Source organism: Hemibagrus wyckioides, linkage group LG28 (assembly GCF_019097595.1).
Source record: "Hemibagrus wyckioides isolate EC202008001 linkage group LG28, SWU_Hwy_1.0, whole genome shotgun sequence".
NCBI classification, from domain to species: domain Eukaryota; kingdom Metazoa; phylum Chordata; class Actinopteri; order Siluriformes; family Bagridae; genus Hemibagrus; species Hemibagrus wyckioides.
In genome coordinates, this window is record NC_080737.1 from 5,233,028 (window position 1) to 5,248,834 (window position 15,807).

General features: G+C 40.6%; 1 long non-coding RNA gene across 1 annotated transcript; it reads left to right on the forward strand.

The window, feature by feature from the left end:
- The first annotated feature begins 6,915 nt into the window (after positions 1-6,915).
- LOC131348321 (uncharacterized) lies at positions 6,916-12,312 on the forward strand. Its single transcript, XR_009203913.1, has 5 exons — positions 6,916-7,279; positions 7,425-7,476; positions 7,568-7,891; positions 10,026-11,232; positions 11,343-12,312. It is a non-coding gene; the product is annotated as an uncharacterized LOC131348321 (long non-coding RNA).
- The last annotated feature ends 3,495 nt before the right edge of the window (positions 12,313-15,807 follow it).

Sequence of the window (15,807 nt, forward strand, 5' to 3'; positions counted from 1 at the left end):
AAAAAAATAGCGCTTACTTATAAGCGCCACTTCCTCATCGACTTCATTTGACCGCCACCTCCCAAGTTGCTTCCTCGGATTATCCTGACCTCGCACGTTGCCCTCCACAACAATGTGTAAGTATCCTGATCTCTTCCTCTATGTCACTATGACTTTTCTCTACCTGCTTGATCTAAGTTTTATTTTTATTTTTAAAATAAGCCTTGCCATTAAGCTGCCTCATATCCTTCCCTCTTTTCATCGCTGTTGGTTACTGGTATTCCAATGCTATTGTCTCCCCTAGCCGCCTACCACTGTCATGTCACAGTAACCTGGCCTACTCCCCACACTGTGTTCCTCTTGCCTTAGTGCATGCTCTCTCCTGTTGATTACATAGTCACGCAATATGCACTTCACTCATCTCTTCCCATTTCCCATTCTTCCTTCTAGCTCAGTCAGCCCGCCGCGCTACCTTCTGGAGAGGTCCCAGGAGTGCTCTGCGCTATCACCAGTATCAGCTGTCCTGCCTGGCCATTGAACTTACTGGTTTCCTGGAACACCTATCTGAATCCTCCATTCCTGAGTCTCCTCACCTCGCTCACCACATCGTGAGAGATACCGTCTGTCTTGATCAGAGCACCCAATTTCACCCCACAACCTGTGATCAGTCTACTCAGACCTTCTACTGGCATTGGACACGCACCACCTCTCAAGGCGTCCAGACTGAGGATGTCCCTGTTGAGATCTCCTCTGGTGATTCTTCCTCTGACTCTTCTTCACCTCCTAGTTCCCCTGACGTTCCCCAACGTTCTCCTGGATTTGCGCCTTTGCCTTACAGTATTCACGATATTCCCCAATCTTCTCCTGTCTATTCGCCTCCAGTTTCTCCCACTGATTACTCTCCAACTTCTCCTCAGGAACCTGAGATCCCGTCTTCTACAACCGACCCTCCGGTCCCACTGAACCCACTGGATAGGCTGGCTGACTGAGCTGTAACTCCTAATGTTCCAATAAATTTCTCTTTTCTATTTCCAGTCTCAGTATGGTTATTACGCTAGCATGCTACTATTAATAATTCTGCATGATTATTATAAAGACTATGATTGTCATAAAGGTTATACCTGATTATTATAGACTTGTATTAATCAAAGCCAACTACTTAATCAATGGCTAAATAATTCTTGATAGATACACACTACTTTTAGGCAGAATATTGCTAAGTCAGAGCTTAGAGCATTGAGTACATTATTTCTTAAGCTACTTTTAAAGCTAGGTATATAATTCAAAGCTGGGTATGTTATTTTTCTCCGACAACCTACAACATAAGTGCACAGGATGACAAGACAAGACAGTGCAGACAAACAACAGGTAGTCCGACTCTGTACAAAGAATAGTGTTGACAGTGAGTGCAAATATTAAAGTGACACACGTAAACAGGATCAATATAAAGTGTAAAGTGTAATGTAAAGTGACATATGCGTGCAAACAAGACAATTTTTGTGTGTGTGTGTGTCTGTGTCCAGCACAGTTCAGTTCTCGTTGGGAACACAGTTCTCAGTTTTTTGTGCTTGTGTCTGTGTCCAGCACAGTTCAGTTTCTCTGTTGAGATCAGATCTTGGTTGTGTGTGTGTGTGTGTGTGTGCATGCGTGTGCATGTGTTCAGCTCAGTTCAGTTTTCTATTGAGACACCTGATTGCCTGAGGGAAGAAGCTGTTCAACATTCTGGTTGTGCGGGTCCGAATGCTTTGGTACCTCTTCCCAGATGGCAGAAGGGTGAAGAGTGTGTGTGAGGGGTGTGTGGGATCATCCACAATGCTGTTAGCTTTGCAGATGCAGTGTGTGGAGTAAATGTCTGTAATAGAGGGAAGAGAAACTCCGATGATCTTCTCAGCTGTCCTCACTATCCACTGAAGGGTCTTGCAATCTGAGACGGTGCAATTCCCAAACCAGGCAGTGATGCAGCTGCTCAGGAAGGTCTCGATGGTCCCTCTGTCTGTAGAAGGTGGTCAGGATGGGAGGTGGAAGATGAGCCTTCCTCAGCCTTCGCAGGAAGTAGAGATTCAAGATTCAAGAAGCTTTATTGTCATTTCAACCACATATAGCTGGCGCAGTACATAGCGAAATGAAACAACGTTTCTCCAGGACCTGGTGCTACAGAAACATACAACAACAAGTTCAACACAAAACAACAAACAACACCATAGATCTAGGACAGAAGTTGTCTTAGCCATGTAAAGTGCACAGTGTGCAGCTAGATGCTGCTGGGCTTTTCTGGTGATGGAGCTGATGTTGAGTGACCAGGTGAGGTCCTCTGCCAGGTGAACACCAAGGAATTTGGTGCTCTTGATGATCTCCACGATGGACCCATCGATATTCAGTGGAATCAACAACCATCTCTTTAGTCTTGTCGACATTCAGGAAGAGGTTGTTGGCTCTGCAACAGGCTGTTAGTTGTTGCACCTCCTCTCTGTATGCTGACTCGTCGTTCTTGCTGATGAAACCCACCACGGTCGTGTCATCGGTGAACTTGATTCAATTCAGTTCAATTCAATTCAATTTATTTTGTATAGCACCTTTTACAATGAACATTGTCTCAAAGCAGCTTTACAAAAGAAGAAAAGAGAGAAAGGGGAGGGGAAAATGAAAAATAAAAATAAAAAAAATAAAAAATAACTAATTAACTAGAAATAAGAATAAATTATTAAATTCTATAATTAGACTATTTTATTCTATTTTATCCCTAATGAGCAAGCCTGTGGCAACGGTGGCAAGGAAAAACTCCCTGGGATGGAAAGAAGAAACCTTGAGAGGAACCAGGCTCAGAAGGGAACCCATCCTCATCTAGGTGACACTAAACAGAAAATAATGTAACTGTAGCTGATTAATGTCCTTTCTACAACAGCAATCAATGACCCATGAGGAACTATTAGGTCATTGTAGTTTCTAAGGTCACTATAAACACTAGTTCTTTGCTGTTACGGGCTGACAGATGAAATGGCATATATGTGATGGTGTGCCCAAGTCCCCAAGTGGCTCTGTCCATGGCTGTCTCCTGGGCCACACATATCCATCCACAGCATCAGTGGGCACCATCAAGCGGCGAGACTCCGACCAGGGGTAGGGCAGTGGTCGCACTGGAAACTGGCAAACACTGGGAGCTCAGGATTGGGGTGTATAGCTCGACAGAGAAGGTAGAGAGAGAAAGAGAAAGATATTAAGTTTCTGATCATGTGATGCTTAAAGACAATGTAGAATTATGTGTAAAGTGCAGGCAGGGACTCCGGCAAGACTAGCTATGACAGCATAACTAAAAGGGAGAGCCAGAAGGTCACAGACATGAAGGCTTCCCGGGACATAAAGCATCCAACCACTTCACAGTCAGCAAACCTGAGCGACTTGCGAGGGTGGTAAGATGACAGCATCCAACACATCCCAGTACACCAAACATTCTATGACCATGAACCTTCCAGATCTGCTCCTTTACCTAAGAAAACTATACATTAAAAGCTTGACTAAACAAATGTGTCTTCAGCCTAGACTTAAACATTGAGACTGTGTCTGAATCCCGAACACTAATTGGAAGGCTGTTCCATAACTTTGGGGCTTTGAAAGAGAAAGCTCTGCCCCCTGCTGTAGCCTTTGCTACTTGAGGTACTACCAAGTAACCAGCACCCTTTGATCGGAGTAGGCGTGGAGGATCATAAAAGACTAAAAGATCGCTCAGGTACTGCGGCGCAAGACCATTTAGTGCTTTATAGGTCAGTAACAGTATTTTATAATCAATACGAAATTTGACTGGGAGCCAATGTAATGTGGCTAAAATAGGAGTGATGTGTTCATATCTTCTGGTTCTAGTTAGGACTCTAGCTGTTGCATTCTGGACTAACTGGAGCTTGTGTATGCTCCTACTGGAACATCCAGACAGTAAGACATTACAATAATCCAACCTAGAGGTAACAAAAGCATGAACTCATTTTTCTGCATCATGAAGTGACAACATATTTCTTATCTTAGCAATATTCCTAAGATGGAAGAAGGCTACCCGAGTGATATTATCTACATGAGCTTCGAATGAAAGACCAGAATCAATAATCACACCAAGATCTTTTACTGCTGGACAAGATGAAACCAAAAGACCAGCCACCGTTACTCTGTAATCAGAAAGCTCACTTCTAACTGCCTGTGGTCCTAATACAAGCACCTCTGTCTTGTCCAAACTAAGCAGGAGGAAGTTAGTGGCCATCCAATGTCTAATGTCCTTTACACATTCTTCTATCTTAATAAGCTGGTGTCTCTCATCTGACTTAGCTGAAACATATAGCTGTGTGTCATCTGCATAACAGTGGAAGCTAATACCATGTTTATGAATAATTGCACCAAGGGGTAACATATATAGGGAGAAAAGCAGTGTGCCTAAGACAGAACCTTGTGGAACACCGAACATAACCTTGGTATGCATGGAGAAGTCACCATCTAGATCTACAAACTGATAATGGTCAGTCAAATAAGACCTGAGCTGTTCCTTTAACACCAACAACATGTTCTAGTCTATGAAGTAGAACAGTGTGGTTAATGGTGTCAAAAGCTGCACTAAGATCGAGTAACACCAGTAGGGAGACACAACCCTGATCAGAAGCCAGTAACAGGTCATTTACCACTTTAACCAGTGCTGTCTCTGGCTATGATGAGGCCTAAATCCTGACTGATACATTTCATAAATGTTATTTCTATGCAGGTATGAACATAACTGCTGTGCTACAGCCTTTTCTAGGATCTTGGAGATAAAGGGCAGGTTTGATATCGGTCTATAGTTAGACAGCTGACAGGGGTCGAGGTCCGGTTTTTTAATCAAGGGTTTGATAACTGCTAGCTTAAAAGATTTAGGCACATAGCCAGTGCTTAGAGAAGAATTAATTATTTTTAGAAGGGGTTCGGTAGCTACTGGTAATATCTGTTTAAGGAAAGATGTGGGTAAAGGATCTAGGATGCAGGTAGAAGATTCTGAAGAAGAAATTTGTGAAATTAGATCAGGCTCTTGAAGTGGAGTGAAGCACTCTAAGCTCTGATCAGAAATAGCTATATTATCTAAAGGATTATCTATCAAATAATATGGTTTTAAATTAATAATCTGAATTCTTTGCCTGATATTGTCAATTTTTTCATTGAAAAAATTCATGAAGTCATTGCTGCTAAATGTAGATGGTGTGCACTTTTCTACAGTGGTTATACTCCTAGTTAGTTTTGCTACAGTACTAAATAAAAATTTTGGATTGTTTTTGTTATCTTCGATTAGGGCAGAGAGATACGCTGATCTAGCAGCACTAAGAGAGTTTTTGTATCTCAGAAGGCTTTCCTTCCACACAATCTGGAATACTGCTAATCTAGTTTGACGCCATTTATGCTCTAGTTTCCTAGCTGATTGTTTTAAAGCTCATGTGTGGTCGTTGTACCAGGGTGCTAGTTTCTTGTCTTTAATTTTTTTCCTTTTAAGTGGAGCTACTAGGGTGTTCCGAAATAATGACTCCAAGTAATCAGTCGCCTGGTCAAGTTCTGTAGGGTCAGAAGGTGAACCAATCATGTGTGATAATTCTGGGAGACTATCGGAAAATCTCTCTGCAGTAGCAGACGTAAATATACGCTTCATACGGTAACGTGGCAAGTTGCGCATCTCGTGACTAAGACGCATTCTAAATGAAACTAGATAATGATCTGAGATGGTTTCCGACTGTGGAAGTGACTATGTTTTCTATATTTAATCCGAATGTAAAAATGAGATCCAGACTGTGACCTCCATTATGAGTGGGTCCTATTACATTTTGATTAACACCTAATGAATCTAAGATGGATACAACTGCTGTTCTCAGAGGGTCTTCTGGCTTATCAAAATGAATGTTCATGTCTCCTACTATTAATGCTTTGTCTAAAGAAACAACAAGGTTTGAAGTAAAATCTCCAAATTCACTAAGGAATTCAGAGTATGGCCCTGGGGGTCTGTAAATAACAATTAGTGGAATTGACTCTGTGAACTTATTATTAGTACTTGCATACGTTAGGTTAGTATAAAGAACTTCGAATGTGTTGAACTGATGTCTGGGTTTTTGTGTGGCGCTTAGCTTATTATCATGAATAACTGCGACAGTGTGAGTCATGAGTCAAATGTAAGTGTAGGGAGCAAGGGTGGTGTTATCTAAGCCTAGACCACACTACGTGCCGCCACACATGACTAGCTAATTTGTTCTGAATGTTTTGAATACAGGTCTTGAGTACACTATGAATGCGCAGGTGCGTTTTAGTGGATTTTTTCCACAGAGCAGCTTCAGTAAATCAACTGACCACTCCGTCACTTTTTATTATACAGAAACGAGTAATATATCATTCGAAACTAAAGGGTCTGTTTTTATTTCTGTACACTCACAATAATAACAAATTTTACATTTTAAATAAATTATAAAATAAAGAAAGGCTAGGTTCCATACCTGCAGATGCTTCCTCAGGTTCGACATTGAAGTCTTTGATGTTGAAAGCACTTTAACAGCCAGCAAACAAATTTTGCCCTGAACTGTTATATTTGCCCCTTATTGGAATTTAGAATGAAATTTTTTTTAAATTTCCAGGACTGAAATGCATTTTTATCACTCGCCATGGTGGCAACACTCAGACAGTGTAGTAGCCTAAAGCTTTCAGCGGTAATATGGATTAACATAATTGGCAGACGCGCCGCAAATTCAAACCAGAGAACTAATCAAAATCATCAGAATAGCACCGCTTTAACAAACTCTAACAAATTAATATTTATTCAACATATACTAGTTTTTTAAAAGAAAATATTCAGTTGTAACTCTGTAACTCTGTAATCTTTAACATTTTCATAAGTAACTGTAATTTTAATAATTTTTCTAAGTAACTGTAACGAGTTACTGTTACATTTATTTTGTAATTAAGTTACGTAACGCCGTTACATGTAACTAGTTACTCCCCAACACTGTATAGATATACAGTATGATCATGAACTAAGAAGACAAAATAGGGGGCGGAGTTATCCATGTAGAAAGGGCGGGACTATCCCTCAGGCGTCTCAGATACTGTAATGAGGAGAAAACGAAAGAAATGTTCGACTGAAGCAGATCAACAGGTTAGAGAAAATATAAACAGGAGAGAAATATATTTGTAGATGCGGGAAAAGTTTAAACAGCGTGTCAAACATTTACTGTAATGAAATAAATACCGAACATGAGCCGCTCTGAAATGTGGAAACGCTTCAGCTAAAGCAGCAGATGTGTTTATATGAGGAACAAAGAAGGTAAGAGGAGTTAGCATCATGCTAAAGTACATAAACTAATCTTCCAAAATACAGTTTTGTCTAATTTATTACCATGTATTTATGTGAGTTTAGTTATTTAAAATGAAGACTTTCTTCTTCTGTGTGTGTGTGTGTGTGTGTTTAGGATTTTATTAGTTTGAATCTACAGAAAGAGATAAAAATGGCGACTGCAAGAAGTAAGTTATATTTGAAGGAATTAATTTATCAACATAATTTATTACATATTCAACTAATTGTGTGTGTGTGTGTGTGTGTGTTTCTACACAGATGAGTTTAAACTCATTGGTCCCAGTGGTACAGAGGAGTATAATCACTCTGCTGTCACTCTCTCGTGTCGTCTGTCTCCTGAAATCACTGCTGTTAACATGGAGATCCGGTGGTTTAAGGAGACAGACTGTGTTTGTGTTTATAAGAACAGAGAGGTGACAGAGGGGAGAGGTTACAGGGGCAGAGTGAGTCTGGACATTCAGGAGCTGGAGAGAGGAAACGTCTCCTTACAGCTGAGAGACTGTACATGGTCAGATGATGGAGATTACCTGTGTCAGGTCACTGATGGAGACAGAACACAGGAGATTACAGTAGAGATGAGAGGTAAGTGTTCCTGATCTCCACACTGCATAAACTCCACATCATCATCTGTGCTTCTCATCTCAGTACATGAAACACACACTCAGTATTCAGTGTGAGGTTCAGTATACAGGCTGCTAATGTGGAGTGAAGTTTATTTGAGTTGAATAAACAGTAACTCTGGTTTTCACTCTGATACACACCTGCACAAGAGCTTAAAAGCAGCAGCTTGTACGAATGTAAAGTAATTAGAGATTCAACTTTGCTGGCTCAATATCAATTTAAAGTGAAACAATCAGATACATTTTTACATCATAGAGGAAATTAAATTACACACTAAATGTCTTTAAATTGTTACAGTTTCTGGATATCCAGTAGAACAGACTAGATCACTGCTAAATACAGCACTGAGAACCAAACAACACACATTTAGATTAAATGTAGAGAAACACAACACAGTTTGGCTGATGATTGAGACTTTTGGTGTAAGAATATCTGGCTAGTGGCTAATGAGAGGTGTATAACAGTCCAGAGAACACAGATTAGCTAGTCATGTAGCTCCTGCTACTCATCTCCTGCTAACAGGCTGTGTACGTATTTCTCTACTTCTGTTAGTCTGTAAATGCATAGCTGAGACTAATATCAGGAGTTACAGGTTGTAGTGTTGGACTTCTTCCTCTCTTGTTTCAAAACTAGCACAGTAAGGTACAAACCTGGAGAACACAAACTGCATTGTCCTTGGAACTGTGTTGAAGATGAAATGAGAAGCTGCTGCTCAAGTGAAGGACTCACACTACAGTGTAGACTCTCATCTTTCATTAGTCGTGTTTACACACAAAGATTTTTACCAGTCTGAATGAATTCAGCCAGACTGCAGATTCCTAATGAACTATTTCTGTGTCCTAAAATGGACTATTTTCATTTATATACATGTTACATGTGATCTGATCCAAAGCTATCTTGGTGCTGGGAGCTCTAGGCTAGTGCTTCTGAATGATTACATCTTTTATCACCATGTTTTAAAATGAAAAGTCGCAATCAGGGAAGAATCGATATCACACAAACCCACTCACAATTATTTTAAACAGATTAAAATCTCTAACATGAGCTGTGTTTTCTGTACAACATGAAATATTACATGATTCAAACTCACATGTGCAGAACACACAAGCTGAATCCCATAAAGAAAATTATCACACCACTGACTGTCTATAAGGGTGGACATCATACCAGGGGTTTAAATATGAAGCCAAAATGCCTCTAACTCCCTCTAGTGGCTGTCTGCAGTACAATTATTAACCCCTCCAGTTCCCATGTTAGTGAATGGAACATGATCCAAACTTTCATTGAAGTTACAGCTCCACAGTCATTTTTATGAGCTCAGTTCAGCTTAATATCTCCTCCATATTTTTCCTACAATAAATGTGTTTTGTAAGAGTTATATGGTGATCATTAAAAGGGCAGGTTGATGAGGTTGACCAAGGCAGCTAACACTAACTCAAATTCATACTAATTTATTGAGTGTATGACTTTAGATAACACTAGCAGTAGCTTGGTAAGGTTAACCAGTCACTACTTTTTAAATGAACTGCACTGACAGAATGAGTGGAGAGTAAGAGCACTTCTCCATTCAGATGTGTAACTTACTGCAGCTCTCAGAGTTCCAGGAAAATCCTGGAGAGCAGCAACTGTTTTTCCTCAAGAAATAGTTTGTGGAGTGTAAATGTTGCTGCTGTTTATATTTTCAGTCAGTACATTACATTAACTACTTATACTCACATTACATTGATTTAAATGATGAACAATGTCAGCTAGCTAGCAACTGGTAGCTCAGTAATTCAGGAGACAAAGTTCTAAAGCTGAAGCTCAGCATTTTCACTTCATATGGAGTGTTTTATTCAACAGCTGATCACAGATCTGTGTTACTGCACTGAGAAAAACACCTCATGAACTATTTCATTATTTAAATATAAACTCTTTATAATATTTCAGTATCTGTTATATTTTATGAAAATAGTTAAAAATGTATCTGAACATCTTTGAAAGCACAGAGTGAAGATTGTTTATCAGCTGTTCTGACTGTAAATCATAAGTTTTTCTCTTTTTTTTCTCATTTTTGTATCTAATATTACATTTCTCTCTGTTTGTTTAATTTCAGCTTGCTGGGGCCAGCACCACAGATACTGCTAGCCTTTTGTTGACAGACCACAAAGCTGATGTCAGGGTAAAAGTGGTAAAAGTATAAGTGATCATCTGACTTTTCTGAAGAGGAAAGACCTTGCAGACTGTAACAGGACCGGTTGAAGTGAAAAGGATTCGCAAACTGATTTCTGCCTTATCATTTATTGTATCCATCACCATAACACATCCACATTGATAACAGACTATTACGGAGACAGGTAAGGAAAGTAAAAAAAATAAATAGTAATAAAATAAAAGCTCCAACTTCTCCAGCTGTATTCCACAGGTATTGTCTGAAGCCGCACTCTCGACGGTGTACAGAGAGACCTAACACATCCAATACTGAGAGAAATAAAACAGCTTAGAGCATATCAGTTCATATCCACCTTGTCCTTGACTATTTATATGAAGCCATGAGACTATTATTATTATTATTATTATTATTATTATTATTATTATTTATTTTATTTTTTACTGGTCTGTATCTTTTCTAACCCATGTTGTCCTAAGAAGCACAACTTCAGTTCATGAAATAAACATGTCTCTTGTATCTATGGTGGGATTTCTGGTTTATGTATTTTGATATAACCTTTACATACATCTTAATATTGCAGATGAATGATAATTTATTTTTAATGTAATGATTTGAAACGTTTAGATAAGAAGGCAAAATGTCAGTATTATAGAGGATTATTGTATTATTGTCAGTGGTATAGAGGAACTTTTCCCTAGCGAGAACACATATTTTATATATACATATTTACACACATACAAACACATAAGCATATACACTATTGTTACGTTCCACATGTGTTTTGTGTATATTATGTTTTTTTCCTCGCTCCTTTTGTGTTGTTTCTTACTCCGCTTCTAGGTCGGTGTTTATTGGCTGACTCAACTGTCAATCATTTTGACGTCATGACGCTCTGCCAATCCACTGATGCTCCGGCTGTATTTAAGGCCGTGACGTGATTGTGTGTGGGGTGCACCACGCCAGTGTACCTCGTGCTCCAACGTGGTCCACAAGTCTCGTGTTCAACACCGTGCTCTCCCGATGCTTAATGTGGGGTGGGGATGTTTTCCCTTAACGTGCCTAACCCTAGGCATGCTTCAAAACTTTGTGTTTGGAAAATGAGTACAGTACAGTAAAACGAATAGACCTGCAACAAGTGGAGATGAGCAAGGTAAGCACCAAAAGTTTTGGGATGCCTGCCTTTACCTGCACATCAACTTGAATGACATCCTATTCTTAAGCCGTACGGTCTAATATGGAGTTCTCCTGTTCTCCTTGCAGCTATAACAGCTTCAACTCTTTTAGGAAGGCTTTCCACAAGGTTTAGGAGTGTTTTATGGAATCTTCCAACATTGCTCTAGAAGCGCATTTGTGAGGTCAGGCACTCATGTTAGATGAGAAGGCCTGGCTCACAGTCTCTGCTCTAATTCATCACTCCAGAGAACAGCTCTGCACTGAAAAATGTACCAAGACATTCTTCAGAAAAAGATCTGCTGCCATCTACCAGGACCATGAAGATGAACCCAGCGTGGACATTTCAGCAAGACGGTGATCCCAAACACAAAGCCAAGTAAACTGGTTGCAGAGAAAGAAATTAAAGCTGCTAGAATGGCCCAGCCAATCACCTGACTTGAATCCAATTGAAAATCTATGGAAAGAACTAATGGTCAAAGTTCATAGAAGAGGCCCACGGACCCTTCAAGCTTTCAAGACTGTTTGTGTGAAAGAATGGGCCAAAATCACACCTGATCAATGTATGCAACTACTTTCTCCATACAAGCAGCATCCTGAAGCAGCAATTGAGTAAATGTTCAGAAACAGAACCAGAACGTTTGGGTCCCTCTTTAACTGTTAGCAGTAGGCTCTTTTTTCTTTTCTTCTCAAATTCACACATGACGTGTATAGTTGTATGTCATGTGTAGGATTATAGTTTCTAAGGTTCATGAGGTACTGTGAGGCCCTGGAACACTATTTAAAATTGTAACAAAAACTATTACATTAGAAAATTGTGGTATCCCTTATCCCTAGTGACGATTGTCTTTGCTGATTAATTCTTCTTATTGTTGATTATTAATAAAACCTTGCTTAAATGATATGGAGAAGGAGATCAAGATAAAGTGTAAAAAATAAAATTAGGGGTTTCTATCTTTTTTTTTTTTACCCCCCCATGCCAAGCTATTTGCTAGGCAAACGGCCAGACATGGGTGCTTGGTCAGGTGTGGCACTCACCCATTACAGGAGAGGTCACTTGGCGCTACCTCACCAAACACAATAATACAGTAGGACATGGACGCTATTTATGATACGAAGAAGAGAGCGACAACATCCTTCCATCCTTTAAACATTTCTACACAGACTCCTAGACATGGCGAGGACTAGTATTTCATTATTTTCTAAAGGAACGAATTTGAAATGGCATTTTTGAACGTATTTGTATCTTGGAGTATTCCATTGTGGGCGTGTCCCACTGCACCTACGGGTCTTTTAGTACAAGGGTTTGTTGATTGTGCTCTTTTCAGCCTTCTGTGTTCAGCAATGTGCTCTGTACATTTTAGTGTTTTGCTGACGTAATCATATGCCTGCTAGATGGCCCCAGTGATGCCAACTCGAAATCTGATTGGTTAATGGAACAGTTTCATTGCCATTTATTTTAATCTTCGGGCGCTTGCACTTTTAATTCTGCAGGCCTTACGGCCACGCAAACCATGATGTCAGCCAATCAGGTAAATACGCGATATAAGATAATAAATCACACACTGCAGGTGAACACACGTAACTTGAATGACATGACACTGGGCGCGCACGATTTGTTTGGCCAATTCGTCTGTTTCCGTGAGCGGGCTCATCGCCGTGAACGAACGGGACGGGCGGAGAACAACAGAAATGCGAGAGATTCGTTTAGCTCGCTATGGGCGTGGCCATCATTGTCTGTCAACCTTTTCAGCACAGGGTTTGGGGAAGAAAGATGTAGAAAGATCTAACAGGCCAATGTGATTGGCCGAAAGATTTACAGGGTGAGCTGTGATTAACCGGCTGACCCAGACTATCTTTCTTCATTCATAAATAATAATAAACAGGCAGACAACAGACACCCCCCATCCACACGACCCCTCCCCACTTTTCTAATGACACCTCTGGATGGAATTTGTGCATCTTATTAATTTTTTTTTAATTGCTTGAAAACAATACAGAGAATAGTGCACAACAACTGAACAAATATAATATCAGAATACAGCAAATGAAGGAAAGACAAAAAAGAAAGAAAACTAAACACAGTAATGAGAAAACACCACACAAACATACATGGGGGATACAATCAGATACAACTCAAACCAGAAGAAAGAGCAGGCCATCGAAAACTGCACTGTAATCAGTAAATCCCAACACAACGTCCTTCCAAAATAAAACACTGTCTTTATACATTTTAGATCTAAAAAGAAATCAAGTAAATCTTGCCAAAACATTGTTGTAAAAGAACAATTCCAAAATAGATGAACAACAGTTTCGTCAAAGGCGTCACACTGGAGAAAATATCACTTTTAAACTTTTTTAAGTCATGGTTTGCTGGATAAAATTTATGAATTATTTTGTAGGAAACTTTTTTAATGGGCAGAAAATGGTATGTGGAAGCATCCATACTTTCTTCCAGGAGATCCCTACTGCATTACTCCAGTAAGTAGTAACATATGGTAAGGGACAGTATCCTTCTAGAATAATGAGCGAATGGTTTTATTGTTGCTTTTGCCAGGAGAACTGAAGCACAGCTTACTAATGAAGTTATCAGTCAGGCTAAGGGAGGCTGGTAGTGATGAATGAGTACCCTTCAATAAGGTGAGAGCACCTGATGGAATAGCACCCATAACTATAGAAAATTCTTTTGGCGAGAAAGGAAACTGAAAATGATCAAGAAATTCTTTGTAGGAAAATAAGAGGCCTTGGGAATTACGTAACTGACTGAGCAATGGAATGTTCTTGTCAAACCAATTTTGGAAAAATATGGGTTTATTCTTATAAAGAACATTACTCTTCTTCTTCTTTCGGCTTTTCCCTTCAGAGGTCGCCACAGCGAATCATCTCTCTCCACCTATCCCTATCTTCTGCATCCTCAACACTTACACCCACTAGCTTCATATCCTCATTTATTCCATCCATATACCTCCTCTTTGGCCTTCCTCTTTTCCTCCTGCCTGGCAGCTCCATGTCCAACACTCTCCTACCAATATAGTCACTCTCCCTCCTCTGGACATGTCCAAACCATCTTAACCTGGCCTCTCTAACTTTGTCCCCCAAACATCCAACATGAGCTGTCCCTCTGATGTACTCGTTCCTAATCCTGTCCAACCGTGTCACTCCCAAAGAGAACCTCAACATCTTCAGCTCTGCTACCTCCAGCTCTGATTCCTGTCTCTGTCTCAGTGACACTGTCTCTAAACCATACAGCATGGCTGGTCTCACCACTGTCCTGTACACCTTCCCCTTGATTCTCGCTGAAATTTTTCTATCACACAGAACTCCTGACACCTTTCTCCACCCATTCCAACCTGCCTGCACTCGCTTCTTTACCTCTTTCCCACACTCTCCATTACTCTGGACTGTTGACCCCAAGTACTTAAACTCCTGTACCTTCTTCACGTCTTCACCCTGTAATCTTACTGTTCCACTTCCCTCCCTGTCATTCACACACATGTACTCAGTCTTACTACGACTGACTTTCATTCCTCTTCTCTCCAGCGCAAACCTCCACCTCTCCCGGTTTTCCTCCGCCTGCTCCCTGCTCTCACTACAGATCACAATGTTATCTGCACACATCATTGTCCAAGGAGACTCCTGTCTGACCTCCTCTGACAACTGGTCCATCACCATAGCAAACAGGAAGGGGCTCAGAGCCGATCCCTGATGCAGTCCCACCTCCTCTTTGAACTCCTCTGCCTGCCCTACAGCACACCTCACCACTGTCCTGCTCCTGTCATACATGTCCAGCACCACTCTGACATACTTCTCTGCTACTCCTGACTTCCTCATACAGTACCACAGCTCTTCTCTTGGCACCCTGTCATACGCTTTCTCCAAGTCTACAAACACACAGTGCAACTCCCTCTGACCATCCCTATACTTCTCCATCAACATTCTCAGAGCAAAAATTGCATCTGTTGTACTCTTTCTGGGCATGAAGCCATACTGCTGCTCACAAATTTCCACTACCTTCCTTAACCTAGCTTCCACTACTCTTTCCCATAGCTTCATTGTATGGCTCATCAACTTTATCCCCCTATAGTTGCTGCAACTCTGCACGTCACCCTTATTCTTAAAGATCGGCACTAATACACTTCTCCATTCCTCAGGCATCTTCTCACTCTCTAAAACCCTGTTAAACAGACTAGTTAAAAATTCTACTGCCACCTCTCCTAGACACTTCCAGACCTCCACTGGGATGTTGTCAGGACCAACTGCCGTTCCACTTTTCATCCTCTTCCTGACTTCATCCTTTCTAATCTTATCTACTTTCTGTTCCACAGAGTTCACCCCTTCTACTCTTTGTTCCCTCTCATTTTCCTCATTCATCAGCTCTTCAAAGTACTCCTTCCATCTCCTCTGTACACTCTCCTCACTTGTGAGCACCTTTCCATCTCCATCCTTAATAACTCTAACTTGCTGCACATCCTTCCCATCTCAATCCCTCTGCCTAGCTAACCTGTACAAGTCCTTCTCTCCTTCTCTAGTGTCAAAACGTAGTGTACAACTCATC